Below are 19,919 nucleotides of genomic sequence, written 5' to 3'. Positions count from 1 at the left end.
CATCCTAGTCTTGGTGGACCATGCCACCCGGTACCTGGAAGCCATCCTTCTCCGGACTGTGACGGCCCCTGTGGTGGGTCGTGCATTGATGGGGATTTATTCCCGTATGGGGTTCCTCAGAGAGGTGGTGTCTGACCGTGATACCACCTTCATATCGAAGTATATGAAGTCTCTGTAGCAGGAGTGCGGTGTTACAAAAAAGTTCACCACTCCTTACCACCCCCAAGGTAATAGGCTGGTTGAGAGATTCAACCGGACCCTGAAGGGAATGATTAGGGGCCTTGGTGAACTCATGAGGTGTAAGTGGGGCATCCTCTTACCATGCCTTCTGTTTGCTTACAGAGAGGTACCACAGAAGTCCTTAGGGTTCAGTCCCTTTGAGCTGCTGTACGGCCATCCTGTAAGAGGACCTCTGAGTCTGGTGAAAGAAGTCTGGTAGAAAGCTCCCAGTAAACCTCCCCAAGATGTATATAGCTACATGCTGGCCTTCAGAAACCAGACTAAGCGCTTTAGGCAATTCACTCAGGCGAACCTGGAAGCCAGCCAGGAGGAGATGAAACGTTGGTGCGATCAGAATACTACTCTTATCGAGTTTCAGCCTGGACAGAATGTCTGGGTCATGGCCCCGTTGGCCCTTGTGCACTCCCGGATAAGTGGACCGGATCATTTGAGGTGGTGGAGCGCAAGAGTAATGTCACCTACTTGGTGGACTTGAAGTCTCCTAGGAACCCTTTGCGGGTCCTGCATGTGAACCACCTGAAGCTCCACTTGGAGAGATACGAAGTGGGCATGCTCCTAGCAACGATGCTGGAATGGAAGAGGAGACTGAGCCTCTTCCTGACCTCCTGTCTGCAGAGGAGCACAATGGGTCAGTGGACTGTGTATCACTCTCCCTCGCCCTGACCCCTGAACAGCAGAGTGACTGTCGCCAACTGTTGGGACAGTTCACTGCTCTGTTATCCCTGACCCCTGATGTCACTCATTGCTGCATCCATGATGTTGACACTGGGGCAGTCCTCCTGTAAAGCACAACATTTACAGAGTGACTGACAGGGTCAAGGCTTGCATCAAGGAGGAGGTCTCCAAGATGTTAGAGCTAGGGGTGATTGAGCCCTCAAACAGCCCTTGAGCCAGCCTAGTGATCTTGGTCCCAAAGGCTCCCGCACCCGTTGCCACCCCAGAACTCTGGTTCTGCTTGAACTACTGAGGGCTCAATTCGGTCACCAGGACTGATGCACACCCAATCCCCGGAGCTGATGAGCTCATCGATCGGTTGAGAGCTGCCCGGTACCTTAGCACATTTGACTTAACATCTGGGTACTGGCAGATTGCCTTAACTGATGGGGCAAAGGAGAGGTCAGCATTTTCAACACAAGAGGAACACTACCAATTCAGAGTGATGGCCTTTGGCTTCACTCAGAATTGGTAGTTTGGGTTTGGCCAGGTTTGGGTTGAAGAATGCCCCTTCCACCTTTCAGACGCTGGTCAACCATGTGTTGGCTGGATTGGAGGATCTCAGTGCTGCCTACCTGGATGACATCGCAGTGTTCAGTGCCATTTGGGAGGGACATCTGCACCACTTCTGGGAAGTGTTGAAGGCTCTGCAGAGGGCAGGCCTCACTATCAAGGCAAGTAAGTGCCAGATTGGGCAGGGTTCTGTGGTATACTTGGGGCACCAGGTAGGGAGCGGCCAGTTGGCGCCCCTACAGCCCAAGATTGATACCATTCTGGCTTGGGAACCCCCCAAGACCCAGACAGAGGAAGAGAGCCTTTTTAGGACTCACAGGTTATTACAGGGGATTTGTCAAGTGGTATGGCACCATTGTTGACCCCTTGACAGAGCTGACTTCCAGGAAACAGCCCAAGAAAGTGAACTGGACTGACGCCTGCCAGAAAGCTTTTGATGCCCTGTAAATGTAAATGTAAATTGATACTTGTATAGCGCACTACTCACCCGCAAGGGTCTTAAGGCGCTTGTACGAATACCGCTGTGGAACCCATCCTGGCTTTCCCTGTGAGGTGTCCACTCCTGGGCACCCCCAAGGTGGAGGCCAGGCATCCTTAGCATTGTGGGGGCCGTTGTGGGGATTAAGCAAGCTATTGCCCAGAGTTGCAGAGTGGGACTCCATGATTGGAATAGGCACCAAGGCGAGAATTATCAGGTCCGTGGAATTTTTGAGCCCAAGACCAGCCGAGGCGGGGAATTGAACCCTGGTCCCGGGCTAGACCTCTGCATCAGGGTCTGCCGCTCTAACCATTGAGCCACACTTCTCCACTGCCCTGCAATCTGTCATGTGCACAGCACCCGTGCTTAAGGCACCCAACTTCTCAGACAGATGCTGCAGAGCATGGTGTGGGAGCTGTGCTCTCACAGCTAAATGAGGAGGGCCTAGACTAACCCCAAGCCTTCATTAGTAGGAGGATACTTCCACTGGAACAGAGTTGGAGTGCGATTGAGCTTGAGGCATTTGCTGTGGTCTGGGCGCTGAAGAAGCTGAGGCCATACTTGTTTGGGACTCACTTCCTGGTTCAGACAGAACACAGGCCCCTCAGATTGTTGATGCAGATGAGGGGTGAGAATCCAAAGCTGTTGAGGTGGTCCATTTCCCTACAGGGGATGGACTTTACTGTGGAACACCGCCCTGGTACAGAACACGCCAATGCTGATGGTCTGTCCAGGTTTTTCCGCCTTAGTGAAGAGAGCTCCCAAGAGGGTGTGTAGTTCTCCCCACATTTCAGCTAGAGGGGACATGTGTTAGACCTGGCAACCTTGGTGTCGGTCTCCCCTGCTTTTTTTGCCTTTACCTCCTGTGTTTTTCCTTTGTGTTGGACTCAATGCTTTGGGCACTTTGCCACTGCTGTTCAGTGCCAAAGTGCAAGTGCTCCCTTTTTAAATTGTTCTTATGGGTTAGTGATTCCCTGATTGGCATTTTTGATTTACTTGTCAAACCCTAGTATAATCCACTGTGTGTGCCCAGGGCTTGTAAATCAAATGCTGCTAGTGGGCTGTAGCACTGATTGTCCCACCCACAGAAGCAGCCTGTAGAATATAACTCTAGCCTGCCATTACAGAGCCTGTGTGCAGTCTGGGACTGCCACGTCGACTTGGCAGGTGCACACACTTGCCAGTCCCTAAACCATCCCTTTTCTACATATTAGTCACCCATAAGGTAGGCACAAGGTATCCCTGTGGGTAGGATGCATTGTATGTGAAAGGTAGGACATGCCCTGATGTGTGTGGCATGTCAATTTCGTTTTTCACTATTGCAAGGCTACCTGTTCCCATAGGACAGAATGCAGAGTTTATTTATAACATCTTATAAACATAACTGTCCCTGGGAACAAGGTAGAAAAATAAAGTTTAGTATGCCTGAACTCAGAATGGTAAAATGCATCTTTTAGTGAGGGTGAATTTTACATTTTGCCTTTTAAAATACCACATTTAGAAAGTAGGTATTTTCTTGACTAACCATCCAGTGTGCCACTGCTAGGTTTGTCTATTACGTGTCTGGCTTTTAGATTACAGCGGCTGGAGAGGGGCAGTGGCTCCAGAAGTCTGATGAGTCAGGGCTGGACTGAATAGACCTGCATTGCATTTAGAGTAGGGGAAGGAGATTTCCTTTCACCTGAATCGGCCAGGACTGCCTTCAACAATGCTGTCTCCTCCACTTCCTGCCAGGAATCGGCACCAGTGAGGACAAAACTGGTTCTGGCTGGGTACAGACACTCTCTGCCTTCAAAGAACAAAGGATTTTTGTGTATAAAAGAGAGGCTCAGACCCCAGACTTTTAGATCACGTCTGGGAAATCAAGAGGAACCTTTGCCAAGGAGAAGAGCCAGATAAGCTGAGGAGAAATACTGCCCTGTGCTGTTTGTTGTCTGGGGTTGGCCTGCAGTGGCTACTTGCTGCCAAGGAAAGGAGAAAAGGACTTTGCTGCTTGCTTTGTCCCCCTGCTTAAAGAAAAGATCTCGAAGGGCTTGAACTGAGCTTGCCCCCTGTTCTAGAGGTCTCAGGAACAGCAAAGACCTCACCGTGCCTGTGAGCTCTGTCTCTGATCGTCTCCGCAGAAGAAAAAGGGTAACCGACTCTATCATCGAATCCGTTGCAGGATTCCGTGTCCTGAAAGCACCGCCAAGAGCACCGCCTCGCTTCGCAATGCAACCCTGGTCTCACCGAATCCGTCAACGAGCCGCTGCTTGCACCGCGCCCTGAGGGCACCGCAGTCCGCAACGCTACGCTACATGCTGCAAGGATGTCACCGACTCCGTCGCTGCCTGACCCGAACATCGACTAGCTCCATCGACGCTCCGTGACCTGCCAGCACCGCCTCAAGCACCGTCTCACCCTTCAACACAAGCCCAGGTCTCACTTACTTCGTCAACATGCAACTGCCTGCACCGCATCGTGAATACATCGCCTGCCGCAACGCTCCGCTTCACAACGCAACCCCAACGTTTGCCCTGACCGACTCGCACGTGTTGATCACAACGAGAAAGTTTCTGTGTCCGAGTCTGTCAACGCTTTAGCTGGCTGGTATTGACGTGGTCGGCTGGAATTGTTAGACTCTGTCGTATTCAGTATAGAGGTAGCACCAGGAGGAGCTACAGAGTCGGAGGAACTGTGTTTTATTGATTTTGCTGCAATTTAAAGGTTATTTTTCACAAGTACTATTTTTCAAGAGTATTATATGTTGGATTTTTATCGTATTTGGTCTTGTTCGTTTAGATAAAGATTTACTATTTTTCTAAACTGGTGCGGTGTCCATTTGTATTGTTTTCACTGTATTACTGTATGTGTTCACACATGCCTTACACTCTGCCTCTGAGATAAGCCTCTGTGCTCATGCCAAGGGTGTGAGCAGGAGTTACTATAGGCATGTATCCCCCTTATCCTAACTAGAAGCAAGGGTCTCCATTTGGACAAAGGTACCTACCTCTGCCAACTAGAGACCCCCATTTCTAACAGAATGACATTATATCCAGCATTAATAAGCGATGAAGTGGAGAAAGAAAATTAGAGGAGAAGAGGGACAAGGCTAGGGAACCAGGAGAGAGAGTTGTAGATTGTGACAGTTACACTAGTGATAGTCTTTTAGATGTATTGTTGTCAGAATGCCTGCCTCCATATAATGAGATCCAAACAAAAGGATGTGGTAATATTAGTGTAAATCTGGAATTGTTACTGCAACAGTAGGTGTGAATCATAATGAATGAAGGGCCATCCTTATGAATATTAATCAAAATTCGATGGAAGGCAGTTCAGGGGTTTGTGCTCCTAGAACCCCCCACTCAAAATGTTCCCGATGCTCTCACTGTGCCAGTCACCATTGGCCCTGCAGTCCCTATATATAATCCTAGCTCCACAGGGAGTGTTACACATAATTTGGCTGTTCCAACTGAGTTGAATGCCCAGAGTAGGCTCCTATAGGCTTGAATGTGAGACAGCGTATTCTTTTGGTCCAAATGAGTGTGAGTACCTTTTGTGGGGTGGGTGCAGATTCAACGGTGAACCAGACAGGGTTTGGACCCTTGAGGTAATTCCTGGGATTGCCAGACCTAGATATGCTCACATCGGATCCACCCTTGGATGCACATAGTACCACACCCAGAGCGAAAGCATTATCTGAGGTGCACTCTAGTCCTAATGTTCAGGAATTAGATGAGTGGATGACAGCTCTTGAAGATTCCGTGTAGGGTTTTGGAGTTACAAGAAAAAATGGCGCCTACGCTGGTAGCGGTTAGTATGGGTAAAGACAACAAAGTGAGAACGGTGCAACACGATCAGAGGAGACCCAAAAAACCTCTGTATGGGTTGGCAAGGGCCCCAGACAAATTAGATACAACACAAGTCCTGTGCACACGTTATAACAAGTGAATCATGCAGGTTTTCTTATGCCAAGAACATGAAGCCCAAATCATAAGTAATGAGACAATGTAGACACATGTAGATAGTTCTTTTTAGGTGTATTAGGCCCTCCTGTTCGGGAACGGTGACTTCAAGACAAAAAGAACAACATAACCAGCCGACACGTGTTTCGTTAAGCGAGCCGTTAGCTCGTGACTCTTCAGGACTGTAGGCGGTTTAAGTGTAACTGGTTTGGGTTGCCGGTGATAATTCCAACCCGGCGTTAACGGATTATATAACCATGGGTTTCTGGTGAGAGTTCACTGGAAAGTAAAAACAACGGGCGGGTACATCCGTCGTTCAATTGGAAGTCTGAATGCAGATGCCAACGTGAATAGAATCGTGGTGTTTCTCATTCGTGTGGGAGAAGAGTCGGCTCGCTTGACGAAACACGTGTCGACTGGTTATGTTGTTCTTTTTGCCTTGAAGTATTTAGGTCATCGAAAATCATCTGGGAGGATCAGTCCGAGGGAGGAACTTGTGTGCACTATTAGTGACAGGCCATCTCCAGAAAGCAAAGAGGAATTGATGAAATTGGATGGCATGGTATTACAGTAAATTTGTGGATTGTTTGCAGAAAAGTGTGTCAATATGATGGTACTACTTAAGAAGTGTGTTGGTTTTGTTTGGATTGAGGACTGTCGAAAGGAATTTGTTGAACACCAGGTTGAAAAATGCACCCATTTTATTTATTTTTTAACTAGGGAAGAAAACAGTGTTGATGACGGATGCCAGTTTGAAAGGTTTGGGTGCAGTCTTCTTGCAAATTTTGGATAGTGAAGAGAAAAATATTCTTTCTGCATCTAGAAGTTTAAGAGGAGTGGAGAAGAGCTATTCAATTATTGAGAAGGAAGCATTGAGAGTATTTAGGGCTGTCAGGAAATTGTGGAATTTTCTATGGGGCTGTAGATTTTTGGTGAAAACTGATCACAAGCCTTTGAGGGAGAAGGGAGATATTTATGTCCAAAGGTATTTATGCAGTGTCTTCCAGGATTAGTTAATGGGTTATAGTGTTGCAGGAATTTGAGTTTGGAGTTGAATATGTGGCAGGTGCAAAGAATACTTTGGTGGACTGTGCATCACGTTTGTGTAGCCAAGTTTGTAAAAGTGATTTGGATGATGGAATTGCAGAAAGTGTTAGGTGTGAGGATGATGTTAAGATTTGTGAGGTGACTGAAGGTTCGATTTTGGAAGAAGAATGGATCGATGAGTCGAAGAAAGACCATTTTCTTACAGAGGATGAAACAATGGGTGATATCTGAATGGCAGGGAAAGGAGGATTGTGATCTGAAAGGATTTGGGAATTAAAAAAAGAGTTAGCATTAAGCGGAGATTTGCTTCTGAGAGGTACTAAATTGGTTCTTCCTTCAGCATTGAGAGGTAGGATTATTTCCTTAGGTCATGAAAGTCACTGGCGTATGTCTAAGACCAAGATGAAGATAAGAGCTAATTATTGGTGGCCAGGCATGCATGTAATGGTAGTAAGGAAGGTAAGGGACTGTGCTGAGTGTCTGGCCAGTGATATGATTCTGAAGTGCAGTATGCAACCGTTGGTGAAAAGGAAGCTACCCTCAGCTCCTTGGGGAGAAATGTCAAATGATATTGTGGATCCCATTAGAACAGGGTATGTTGATCAGTACATTTTGAGTTGCATTGATTGGTATTGACATTGGCCAGAAGTGACAGTGGTGAATCCTATTAAAACAAAGAGTGTTGTAAAACGTATGGAGAAGTTGTTTGCCCAGGAGGGGTGTCCTTCTGTACTTTTGACAGACAATGGTGTGCAGTTTATTGCGAGACAGAGGGAGCATTTTTTGAGAAGCAGTGGTGTGGTTCATAATAAGTCAGTCATTTATCATCCCGAGTGTAATGATGTCATTGAAAAATTCAACAAAGTGTTGAAAGAGACCATACAATGTTCAAGAATGACTGGTAATCCATGGTTGAAGGAGTTACAGGATAAAGTAAGGAAATATAGATTAACTCCTTTTTCTACCACAGGTTTGTCTCCTTTTATACTTTCCAGGGGTAGCAAACCTAATAGTGTGATTTGTACCAGTTGGGAGAACAGGAGAAGAGAGAGTGGCCAGGTGATGGGGTTCACAATGATATGTGCAGGAATAAGGATTAGGAGAAAAGGAACAGAATGAAGGAAGAATTTGACAGTCGTAAGAGTGTGAGAGTGACACGAGTTGTGGTTGGTGATTGGGTAAGAATAAAACTGAGAAGTTCTGCTTCTTGTATCTCGAAGTTTAGCAAGCCTTTAAAGGTTATAGCATTGTATATAACATTTAAAGATTATAAAGTTATTTACCAATGCTGTAAAAACTGAGGATCACAAAATATGGAACTTGAAAACAGTTGCGAAGGTCAACATGACGAATTTGGTGGGGAGCAGATGACCGAGTTTGGAAAGCCAGAAGCCTATGGATAATCCTGTGGATAACCCAGATGAAAGTCTCAGTCATCTAAGAAGAAGTTTGAGATCTGTTGTCAAACTATCGTATTTTAACTTTATAAAGAGATATAAACATTATCTTAAGTTGGTTTATTGTTTTGTATGTGGGGAAGGTGTGTGGTATCTAGGGCCTGCATCGTGGTCATGGAATGTTAGCTGTGTTTAGGTGTGCGGGTGGCAAGCTTGTTGCTAGGCATGCCCAGGGTTCTAGGAATGTTGAATTCTGGCAGTTGGAGCTGACCAGACAAAAGGCAAGTGGTGTTGTGCTGGTTGGAGTGAGAATACCTACTTATAAAGCACTTGAACGGAAACGTACAGAGAGGTTGTGTCTTTGTTTCCACAGACAGTCGACAATTTTGGCTTTGATCAGTCCTCCTGACAGTGCCTTAGTGGGAATGAAGGTTGCGTGCTTGGCGAAGTCTAGACCAAAGTGGCTCATTTGTAGATGGGGAGGTAAATGGCCACACTATTTCATTTTTGTTCGGTACAGGTGCTGCCCGTTCTCCTGTGAGAACAGTGGAAGTTCCAAACCTACTCCTCTTGGCAATCAAAGTTGTTGGAGTTGCTTATCAAGAAATGAGGAATCCCATTTCTGAGGATGGGCCTGTACAAATAGGACATTTTGAGGATGCTCATCAGTTTGTGATTCAAGCCCTGTGAATTTTCTGGAATGCAACTTGTTGTGCAAGTTGAAATCCACTATTCACTGCACACTCAGAGATGTGGAGTTACAAACCTCCTTCCCTCCTCTACCATTCTGAAACCACAGCCCTCATCCTACTGGACATCTCAGCGGCCTTCGATACCGTCTCCCACCGCACCCTACTCACAGGATTCCACGACGCCAGCAACCGTCACTAGGCCCTGGACTGGTTCCACTCCTCCCTTACCGGCCGAACACAGCAAGTAAGACTACCTTTGTTCCTCTCAGAACCTACAAAGATCATCTGCAGAGTGCTCCAGGGATCTTCCCCAAGCCTCACCCTCTCCAACATCAACATGGTTCCCTTCGCGGCCATCGTCAGAAACCACAGACTCAACATTATCTCCAATGCCGACTACACCCAGCTGATCCTCTCCCTCACCAACAGACCCACAGACATCAGACTCAACTTTGACAGCGGGATGAAAACTGTTGCTACGGGAATGAAAGATAGATGTCTGAAGCTCAACTAGGACAAGACCAAAGCACTCTTCCTGGGACCCACCCCCTCAGCCTGGGCTGACTCCTGGTGGCCCGCCGCACAAGGGACCCCTCCCACACCCCCACAGACAACGCACGTAACCTCAGCATCATACTGGACTCATCGCTCACAATGAACCGTCAGATCAACACCATATCCTCATCCTGCTTCCACATGTGTCGCCTGCTTTGAAAGACATTCAGATGGATCCCCACAAAATCCAGAAAGACGGCGTCACCCAGAAACTGCTCAGGTAACTAAGGAACGTTCAAAATGTCGCAGCCAGACTGGTCCTCAACATACTCTGCCCCAGCCACATCACCGAACATCTTCAACAACTCCACTGGCTCCCAGTCAAAAAGAGAAGCATTGTTAAGCTCTTCACACATGCCTTCAAAGCTCTCCACGACATAGAACCAGCATATCTGAGCCACCACCTCTCATTCCACGTACCCGCCAGACAACTTCACTCCGTCCAACCTGCCCTGGCTACCATCCAAAGGATCCACAAGACCAGAACTGGAGGAAGATCCTTCTCCTACCTCACTGCCAAGACTTGGAACACCCTGCCCAACCACCTCAAGCAATCCCTGTCACTGAACCAATTCAGGAAGGATCTCAAGACCTGGCTCTTTGACTTAAGGTCCACGCCCAGACGGATCAGCAGCGCCCAGCGCCTTGGGATCCTCATGGGTGTGTAGCCGTGCTATCAATCCCCAGATTGATTGATTGATTGATTGATTGATTGAATGATTGATAGATTGATTAATTGATTGACCAACCCACAATGAGGATGTCACCTTCAAAATGGTTAATCAAAACCTAGCTGTTGCACTGTAATCTCTGATGACAAGAGAAAAAATACCCTTGAAACTCTGAGATACTGTGAGGTCAGATGTTTGGGATTTTACAGGAAAGGACATTGAACTTGTCAAAGGGGTGGGTCCTGTCTGTTTACAGATATGACTACTGTATAGTTTGACCCCTAAAGCAGTTGCCGGTATAATTCCAGTAATAGAGACAATCATCCAACAAGAAGTTCTGAAAGAGATTATGGAAAGTCCATGTAAATCAACCATTATGGCTCACAGAAGCCTAGAAGTAAGTACCTCATAGTGCAGGACCTCCAAAAGATAAACAGTATTGGGTTTTCTTGTTGTCCTGTGGTACCGAATCCTGCTGTTGCTTTTAAGACCGATACTGTTGCTTTGTTGAACAACTCAACCAAGAATGGACATAAAGTGTCCCCTAATAGTACTGCTTGAAAGAAGTTTTTTTTATCTGCGTCATCATATTGAGAAAGGTCCAGAAAGGTGCCGAAGGAGAGAATCTCTGTGATTTTGCAAATGAAACCCCAACAAACTAGAAAGAGGACAGGATATTCTTAGGAATGGTGGGCTACTGTTCCGAGTGGATAGCCAACTTTTCCCTAGTGGCCAAGCATTTACTGAGGCATACACACAAGGATCTGTCAGATCCGGTGCCCTGGGACAATGATTGTTTGGTTGCCTTCCTAGAGTTCAGAGCATGCTTCTGCCAAGCCCAGGCACTAGGAACGCCTGATTACAATAAAGTGTTTTTGCATTTTTGCAGTGAGAGGGAGATCTGCGCTCTCTCAGTGCTTACACAAACACATGGAAGTGCTGGTAGACCCGTGGCTTACTTTTCTGCTACCTTTGATCCAGTAGCTGCTGCTTTGCCCAGATGTTTTAAATCTGTGGCTGCCGCGGGTGTCAACATAGAGAGCTGTGAAGGCATCGTCATGGGGTATCCTCCAATGGTGTAGGTGCTTCACTCTGTGGAAACAGGGTAATGTGATTGCCAGCTGTGCCTGCAAATGCACTTGTGAATGTTACTAATGATCTGATATTTGCTTACTGCACAGGACTGACTGATGTGGTGCATTCTGTAACTCATCAGGTTAAAGCCGCCACAGCCCACCTCACCAGGAGCAGTGTCATGACCTTAGCCCTAGAGATTTGGTCCTAGTGAAAAAGCATATTCAAAAGAGTTGTCTGGAGCCTCACTGACATGAGCCCTTCAAAGTAATCTTGTCACCACAAGTGCTGTGAAGTGCATAGGTCTCCCCAACTGGAAACATGTTGCCCATACTCTCCAAGTCCTGTGTCCCCTTGATGATATAACAGTACCTCTCTCAGAAGTACCAGTGGCGTTTGCCAGACCAAGGGGGCAGATTAGTTAAGCTATAGGGGACCAGCAAGAACCTGAAACAGCACTTGTTTGGCCTGAGGGTGGTCCTGGAGAGTTGGTTGTCAAAGCTAAAGAAGGAGAGGCTAATCCTGTGGTTATGACTGAGTCAGTCTCTAACCCAGACAAAGGGCCTAGTGCTGTAGAACCAGGAGAACGTTGACTGAGAAGGCAGGATAAGGGGAGACTGATCCCATAGGGAGAAGGTGACCTCCCAGTCATCCCGTAGGATACTGAGGATTCCAATCTCAGAGAAGGAAAGGGAACTGCACTCAGAAAGTCAAAGAGAGCAAGAGTGCCCTGTTGGAGGTACCCTTCCACTTAATGGACTCACTTCCTTGCAAATGACAGGGAGAACAAGTTCTGGGACTTCTGTGATCATTGTGAAAATTCAACTGAAACTTCAGAAACTTAATCTTCAGTTTCATCTTACTTTTGAACTTTCTTTGTTACTAAGATTGAGTGCCATGAGACATCTCATCATAGATGTGGCAGAGTTTCCTTTCCTGGACGCCAATGAGATCCCTGTGCTAGATGATTAACTGAAACACTTCATTTTGGAACTGATTGTCAATGAACTTGAACTGTTTCTTATTAGAGATATTTAAATAGACTTTGCTGGGAAGAAAGAAGAGCACCGAGGCCAGAGGCAGCGGAAGGAGCTAAAGGTTGTCCTTTAGAATAATGCAGAGTAGGGATAAGGAAGACACACAAAGACCTTGTTATATAATTTTCTTGGATATGATTTGAACTTTGGTTTTGCTTCTTGCACCGGTGGAAACTGACAAAGAAGACTCTGTGGCTGCTTCATTCCACCCATCGGTTTAGGTTCCATCGAAGAAATGGAAGCCAGTTCTAATACTATTAGGCGTAGATACATCACAGCATGCACACTAATAGTTGTAGTTGTAGTATTCATCCTATTGCTTACAGGGTTGAAGCAGCTATATATAGCTAAGTAGAAATCATGCCCACTATTGCCTCTACCTCACCATATCCTGATGAGAGTAACCCACAGTTGATGGGGGTTAATAGGTTGCACACAGATCTATCAAGGAGAGATTTTTCTTCAAACGCTTATTTTAGATTACTTCATGAATATATTGACACTATGAATGCAAGGAATGTTATGTTTGCACCCACTCGCCTGCTTCTGATGCAGAGGGTATCATCTACCACCACTTTACCTTGGGAAATCGAATTTATTTCAGTCTTTTACTAAGTCCACACTATAGACAGGGTAGTTTCCAATAATATTTTTTGAATTATGATTTAGTCCTTTCAGAAGTTCCCATGTTCAAACATTTGAATAAGAATCCTTATTTTAAAGGGGCAGAGATTGCAGGCAGTTATTTTGTGTCTCTTATGTCACTGGACACTGCATATGTACACAGATATAATATGACTTGTTCAATGTCAGATGTGTAGATAAAATTCTTGAATTTAATGCAAGACAGAAGAAGAGACCTAGAGTCCAAATCTGAAACTGCTAAATATCTTAAGAGACACCACTGGTGAAGTAGTGAAGAAACTGAACATCAGGTGAAGGGAAATTTGTCTGCCTTGACCTTAGATTGGCAACATAAGGGAAAGCTGTGTATATACTTTGACCTGTTATATAGACATGTATATTTATATAGACATGTTATTTATAGGAAAGATAGAATGTGAACATGTTTTCGATGCAAGAGGGAAGAATGATCTTTTTTTGGAGGGACATCTGGCCACAGGACACCGCCAGCCAAAGAAGAGACTGTCCCTTGACCCTTTTTTAAAGACTTTTGGGGGGGTGGGAATTGGGTGTTGGGGTTTTTGAACTTTTGGGGACATTTATTTCATGGACATTGGTTGGGGTTAGGGAGGGGGGTGGGTCGGGTCTTGTGGGATAGTTTATTTTTGTTAGGGTCTAATTAATTATTTATTTTCCACTTAAACATAGCTTAAGCGTTTTTACTCTTTTGTGGGGGAGGCAGGGGGGCTAACTGTACGTTTGTTTTCCTGAAACTTAACTGGCTGGTTGATTCAAATTGTCTAAGTAATCGCCCAAAATTTTACAAAAGTGCCACTGACAGAGTTAGTGAATTCAATTGTCCTACTACTTTACTTGTACTACCGTCAGTCTCTCCTCTCCTCCTACTCCATTATTCTTCCTCCCCCAAAATACTTATCTTACATGTGATTCGTGTTTGAGAATAGGGCTAGGCACAGGGCTGGCTGCGTGGCAAATGGTGATTAAGGTTGGCTATGGAATCCTGGACGGATGAAATGACATTGCTGTGGTGGTAGTAGTAGTGGTACACACTGGCAGTAGCAGCATATGAAAAAAAAGGAAATAAGACATTGAGTGGCCTGAGAGGAGCATTAGAACAGTACGATAGTACAGTACACAAGAACAGTGCCATAAATTGTAGCCTAAGCGATGCTAAAGTATTCAATCAAAAGTTAACTACTAGTTGTGTGGATTATGGCTAATACAAGAACTAGTACTGAAGGAAACAGCAGCGTAAGCGTTAGTCACGTGTAGGAGGATGTTGTTGATGATGAATCCACTCGATGGCGGACATGAAATTCTGAATTGATTTGCAAATACTCATAGGTGTGTGTCAAGCAGAATAAGAATATATCCTCGGATTCCTTGACCTGCCTTGAAATTGATTTTCTGTTGCTTTTGACCTTATCCTCCCCAGCAAGCGTATGGAATTATTGGTGTCATTTAGTCACACCTCAATAACAACCACACAGCCCGGGGGAAGAGGGTTAGGGTTTGAGAAATGGATGGGAATGGGGGTTTTTGGGAACGTTTTTGGGAGAGAAAAAAAAAACACAGTACGCATGGACAAACAACAAATGAAGAAAAACAAATCTTTGGATACGAAGATATCCATAAATCTTTTAAGGTACATAAAGGAAGTGCATGCATGAAGTTGTTTGCTAAATGGATGGTTAGGTTACTGAAAAGTAGTACTTACTACAACTTACTAACTAGTACTAAACAATTAGACAGTACAGGGCTACAGTAATTACGCAATTTCACTTGCCTATCTACCCTCAGAGAGAATAAACACTTAGTAGTACATTACATTAGTTTTAAAAATAGCAAAGAAACGTATCAAATAGCTGTAGGGATGAATTTGAAGCAGAGAGCAAACGCACAGAGTCACACTCATAGAAGTTCACAACAATAACATTATTTAAAAGATAAGGACAAGTGAAGTGGATACTGTAACTGTATGTTGTAGTTGTCCTGGTCAAATTGGGAAGTTGCATGCATCCAGCCATTCCTTTTATTCGCAGTACTCCTCCATTCCATCGGGCGCTCCTTCAATCAATCTTGGTGACCACACTGTCCACTGGCTGCCTGGTGATGCGGAAATGCGGATTGCTATGGTAAGCCTGGGTTAATGTTTTTCCCATCGCACAGGGTAAGTGCCGGCCTGTAATTGTCGATGGGAAAACAGAAAGGGATATTAAAACACCCCGGAGGAAAAATATAAGGTACGGTGTGTAGTGCAAAAATAACACTTTCACTTTCAGAGGCGACAGTATTACATACATGCATCATTTCTAAAGTGCCTACTCTTAGTCTCTGTTTCCAGGATAATAATTATCACACAGCAGGCCAGGGCCATGCAGACGGTCAAGGCAACCACCACTGAGTGAACCAACCTCCATGTACCATACCTCTTTGACACAGACAGATAAAACAGATCTAATTTTATACAGCAAGCCACATAGCCGCAATTATACATGAACCACTGTCTGGATTCAGGCATAACACTACACTGGCTTGACCACTCCATACCACCACGACTAGACAGACATGTAGTTCTGCTGTGGTTGTTATTGACTTGTTTATCTGTTTGCCACTCACGAAATGGCCAAAGTTCTTCCGTAAATCAACGATGATGATCCATCCTTCCCAGTGAGTGACTGTGAAGATGTTATGTAACTTTGGTCATCATGACTCATCAACATCATGGTGTTGGCAAACTCAATGTTGTTCATGCAGTCACAGTCTACACACAGTGAGTCCAAGGACATTTTCCATATTAAAAAATGCAACGTAGGGCCCCTGCAGTAGAAGTACAATTTGGAATAAACAAGGTAAACAGAGCAGACTTAAGTTACATTTAGTATGTAAAAGATTAAATAATAACAGAACACATAGGATTCAATTCATGCACAACAAACAAACAGCAATTGCTTTCATCAGAGCCATACAGCCAGTGTTGTCCACGGCATGCCATCTCATCATTCATTACCTGTTCCACTTTTTGTCAGCATCTTATTCTTAAGAGAAGGGCCACAGGGCAGCCTCTCGTGTCAATTTCAGAAGTAACAGTCAGCATAGTCAGTCATTCCAATCCCACTTCTTTTGAGGGAACTCGTCTACGAAGCGACAGTTTCTTGATTCTGCGTAATCCGGCCATCTTCCTTGAGGGAAATGGATAGGGGGAGTCTGGAGGAGGAAGATAGAGGAGCATGACTGAGTTGTGAACTTGTGAACTTCAGGAATGCAGACAGCGGCACCTTCAATATGGAAATAAGACGAAGACAGTGCTGCTGATGGATTATTTGTGATTAAAGTTTTGTTGTGCTAAAAGTTGCAAAACAAAAAGAGACACACAGAAATAAAAGTGAATAAGGACGGCAAAAAAAAGTAAGTATTTCAAGCCTAGGTGTCAGGAAAGTAGAGCTCGTCCTCAAACTCTGTGAATTGAACCGGGAGTAGGTCAGCTAACACAGTAGAACTTCCGTCACCTAAGTCGGTGTCCTCTTCTTCCTGCCTGGATTCAGGTATTTTGTAATCTGGTGGTATGAAGTGTTCATTCATCTTGATCATTGTTAACCTCTCCACATTTTTGGCCGAGAGGCGGGTCCTTTTTGAAGTTACAATGGCACCAGCAGCACTGAAAACACATTCAGAAAACACGCTTGTGAGTGGGCAAGCCAAATAATTTATAGCCAGCTTGGTGATCAGTGGTCATTGAGGCCTTTTCTCATACCAATACAACAATGGGTTCTGATCAAAGAAGACCTCTGTTCCAGATAGGCCTGCACCATCTACTCAAGGTCCTCCAGGGGTGCTCCACTTTGCATCAACACTGGAACGAGCAAACCCTTGATGAGTTATCCAATCCACTTCTGACAGTATTATGGCTGGGCCTGGTGCAGGTGATGATGATAAGGTTGCTGGTGTCGGTAACGGCTCCGAGGGAAAGTGACTGCCTTCGGCCACAGAAGTGGACCTTGACGCCGGATGGCCTGCTGCTTCAGTAGTACTTGTTGTGGTTCCTTCAATTTCCTGCCGCTCTTTTCGAACCGGGTGGCTGACAGAGCTAGCCAATGTTTGTACTTGGAAACATCTGCCTCAGAAAAAGGAATGAATGTATTGCTGGCCAGTGCCTTTTTGTACCGTGGATCCAGAATAGTGGCACAAATGTAATGTTGTTCTGAATGTATTGCTTTAAGCATTGCATTGTCAACTAGGCGGCTTAATAAGCTCCCTGCCAACTGATATGCGTCTTGTTTTTCAGCATCAACTCGGAACGTTGAAGACACCGCCTTCAGTTGGTGCTCTAGCATGCGCAACAATGGGATAGCTTTGCCCAAAGTACAGTCCACCCTGCTGACTTCACGCGTGAAGACCTCAAAAGGACGAAGCATGTCTGTCAGGATTTTAACTAGTTCCCATTCCTCCACCTCTAGCCTCATGTTTTTTATAGACGCACCCCGTGCGTGAAAGACATACTCATTGATTACCAAGTACTGCTCAAACAGACGCTCAAGCATGTAGAAGGTTGAGTTCCAATGTGTTGCCACCTTCTGGATGAGTCCTCTTACTGGCACTCTAAGGTCACGTTGAATGATCCTCAGCTGCTTCCGGACCTTAAAAGAATGGCTGAAATGTGTGCAGATTCTTCGGCACGTGGTCAGTAATTTGCTGACTGTGTTTTCTTTTTTCAGGAAATCTTGAACAATAATGTTAATGCTGTGCGCCTAACACGGCACTCTGAAATAGCCACCATCAGCCATGGCCTTAACTATGTTACTGCCATTATATGTGGAAACATAAACAATCATGCGCCGTCTTGGCTGCAGCCATTCAAAGACCTTACTGTTAAAAACCTCCAAAATGTTTACTGCAGTATGAGATTTCTCCATGGCAAACATGGCTACTGTTACATGTTTCCGAGTAGCTTGAAAAATTGTGACACTGTCAACACCTGCAGCTATCTTTTCTCTAACCCCCGCAAAAGAGACCCAGTGTGCAGTGATGCACATGTAATCAACGGCTTGGCAACTGGTCCACATGTCTGTTGTCAGGTGGATAGTGTGAACAGCACTCTTCTGCAAAGCTGCCCCAATCACGTCCAGCACATCTTTTTTAAATTTTTTTATTGAACCAGTACAAACAAGAGTCAAAACATAAGATACGTAATTACAAAAGTTCAAAACATAATAGCACAATGTTGTATAAGAAAACTAAAAGAAAGATTGTTACAGGGTAGCAATCTCTTTGCTACCCTGTAACAATCTTTCTTTTAGTATTAGCATTGCCTAGATGATACGTTAATAATTACACACAACACTGTCGGTTTCAGCCATTTTTGTGACTCAACTAGAGTTGCTAATGCTACGAATCGAACTGATACCAGCTTTCCAGTTCGTAACTGGAAGCCATATCGCCTCCCCCATTTTCCTTGCTTTAAAACCCCTTGTGGCATATATGGCAGTTTCATAGCTAGAAACAGCCAAAAAATGAGCCAACCACATCTGGAAGCTAGGTGGTCCAGCATCCTTTCATCGTGCGGACAAAATAATTCTTAATACAGCTGTACCAATAAATACCATTCTTTCTTCGCTTCTTGAAAGATTCAAAGAGCTATCGTATCCCAATACATAAAGTGTTTCAGACTCAGGGACTTTATGCCCGAACAACTCTTCCCAAAAGTCAGAAATCATACTTTTGATTATAACAAGCTCCCTACAATTACTAAACATATGAATTAAGGTAGCTGGTCCCTGTAGGAATCTGGGGCACAGATCATTCTCCCTTTTACCCCAAGTGTATAATTTGGCAGGAGTATAATAAAGACTGAATATGGTTTTAAAGAGCTGTGCCTTAAGATTGCTTGACATAAGAAGGCGATGAGTCAGTTCTAAGCCTCTATCAATATCCACATTGGGGTTTCCTAATTTAGCCGACCATCTTATTTCAGTTTTTTCCAAATCATCTTGGATTCTAGTAATTAGAATATCATATAATATTCCAATTCTAATAGTTGATCTATTCATTGCATCGATAATTTCTATTCTTAGAAAACAGATAGTTGATTCTTTTGCGTTAAGCTTGGCAAGCACCTGTACAAATTTAAGATAATCTCTATTAGACAATTGATACTTCAATTTTAAATCTGAGAAAGTAGTTAAAAACCCTTTAAACAGAAAATCATTAACTGTCCTAATTCCCAGCATTTCCAATTTCCTAGATATAACATCAAAATCGAGGCCCATTGTAGCCTTTGAGTGCCAAAGAGGTGTATACCTATTTATTTTCCCAATATGCATATGTTTAACAACCTTAGAGGAAACCCTCCAGCCTCTAGTTATAATTCCAAATTTGTGATTTCTTTTATAGTATGTCGCATCTGTTTGCCTCAGGAAAAGACCCTTAGCTTCCTGCCCAAGTACAAGCTCATATATTGAAGGTATTAGGCTAGTAGTATTAGTTAAGTTATCTGAAGAGCTAACCAATGGGGCCATTTGTTGTAAAAATGTAGCCCAATAATATAAAGTGGCATTAGGAATGGCAAGCCCGCCTCTATTCTGCGGTAGTGAAAGAAGTTTGTGAGATCTCCTGATCTTGCCTTGTTGCCATACAAATTTGGACATAATAGAATTCAATGTTTTTAATGTCTTATCATCAATGGCGAGAGGGATCGCTCGGAATAGGTATAAAAACCTGGGTAACACATTAATTTTCAAAAAATTGCCTCTACCTATGATCGATAGGTGGAGACTATTTACATGATCCAGATCTTTTTTAATAATGCCCAAAAGTGGGTCAAAATTAAGATTAGGTATACGTTTAATATTAGAGCTGATAGTAACACCCAGATACGTGGCCTCATTGGCTCTCCTTTGATCCGAAAAGATAATA

This window comes from Lissotriton helveticus, chromosome 3_2 (genome assembly GCF_964261635.1).
Source record: "Lissotriton helveticus chromosome 3_2, aLisHel1.1, whole genome shotgun sequence".
In the NCBI taxonomy this organism is placed as follows: domain Eukaryota; kingdom Metazoa; phylum Chordata; class Amphibia; order Caudata; family Salamandridae; genus Lissotriton; species Lissotriton helveticus.
The sequence above is the reverse complement of the archived record's forward strand: the minus strand, read 5'-3'. Positions refer to the sequence as shown.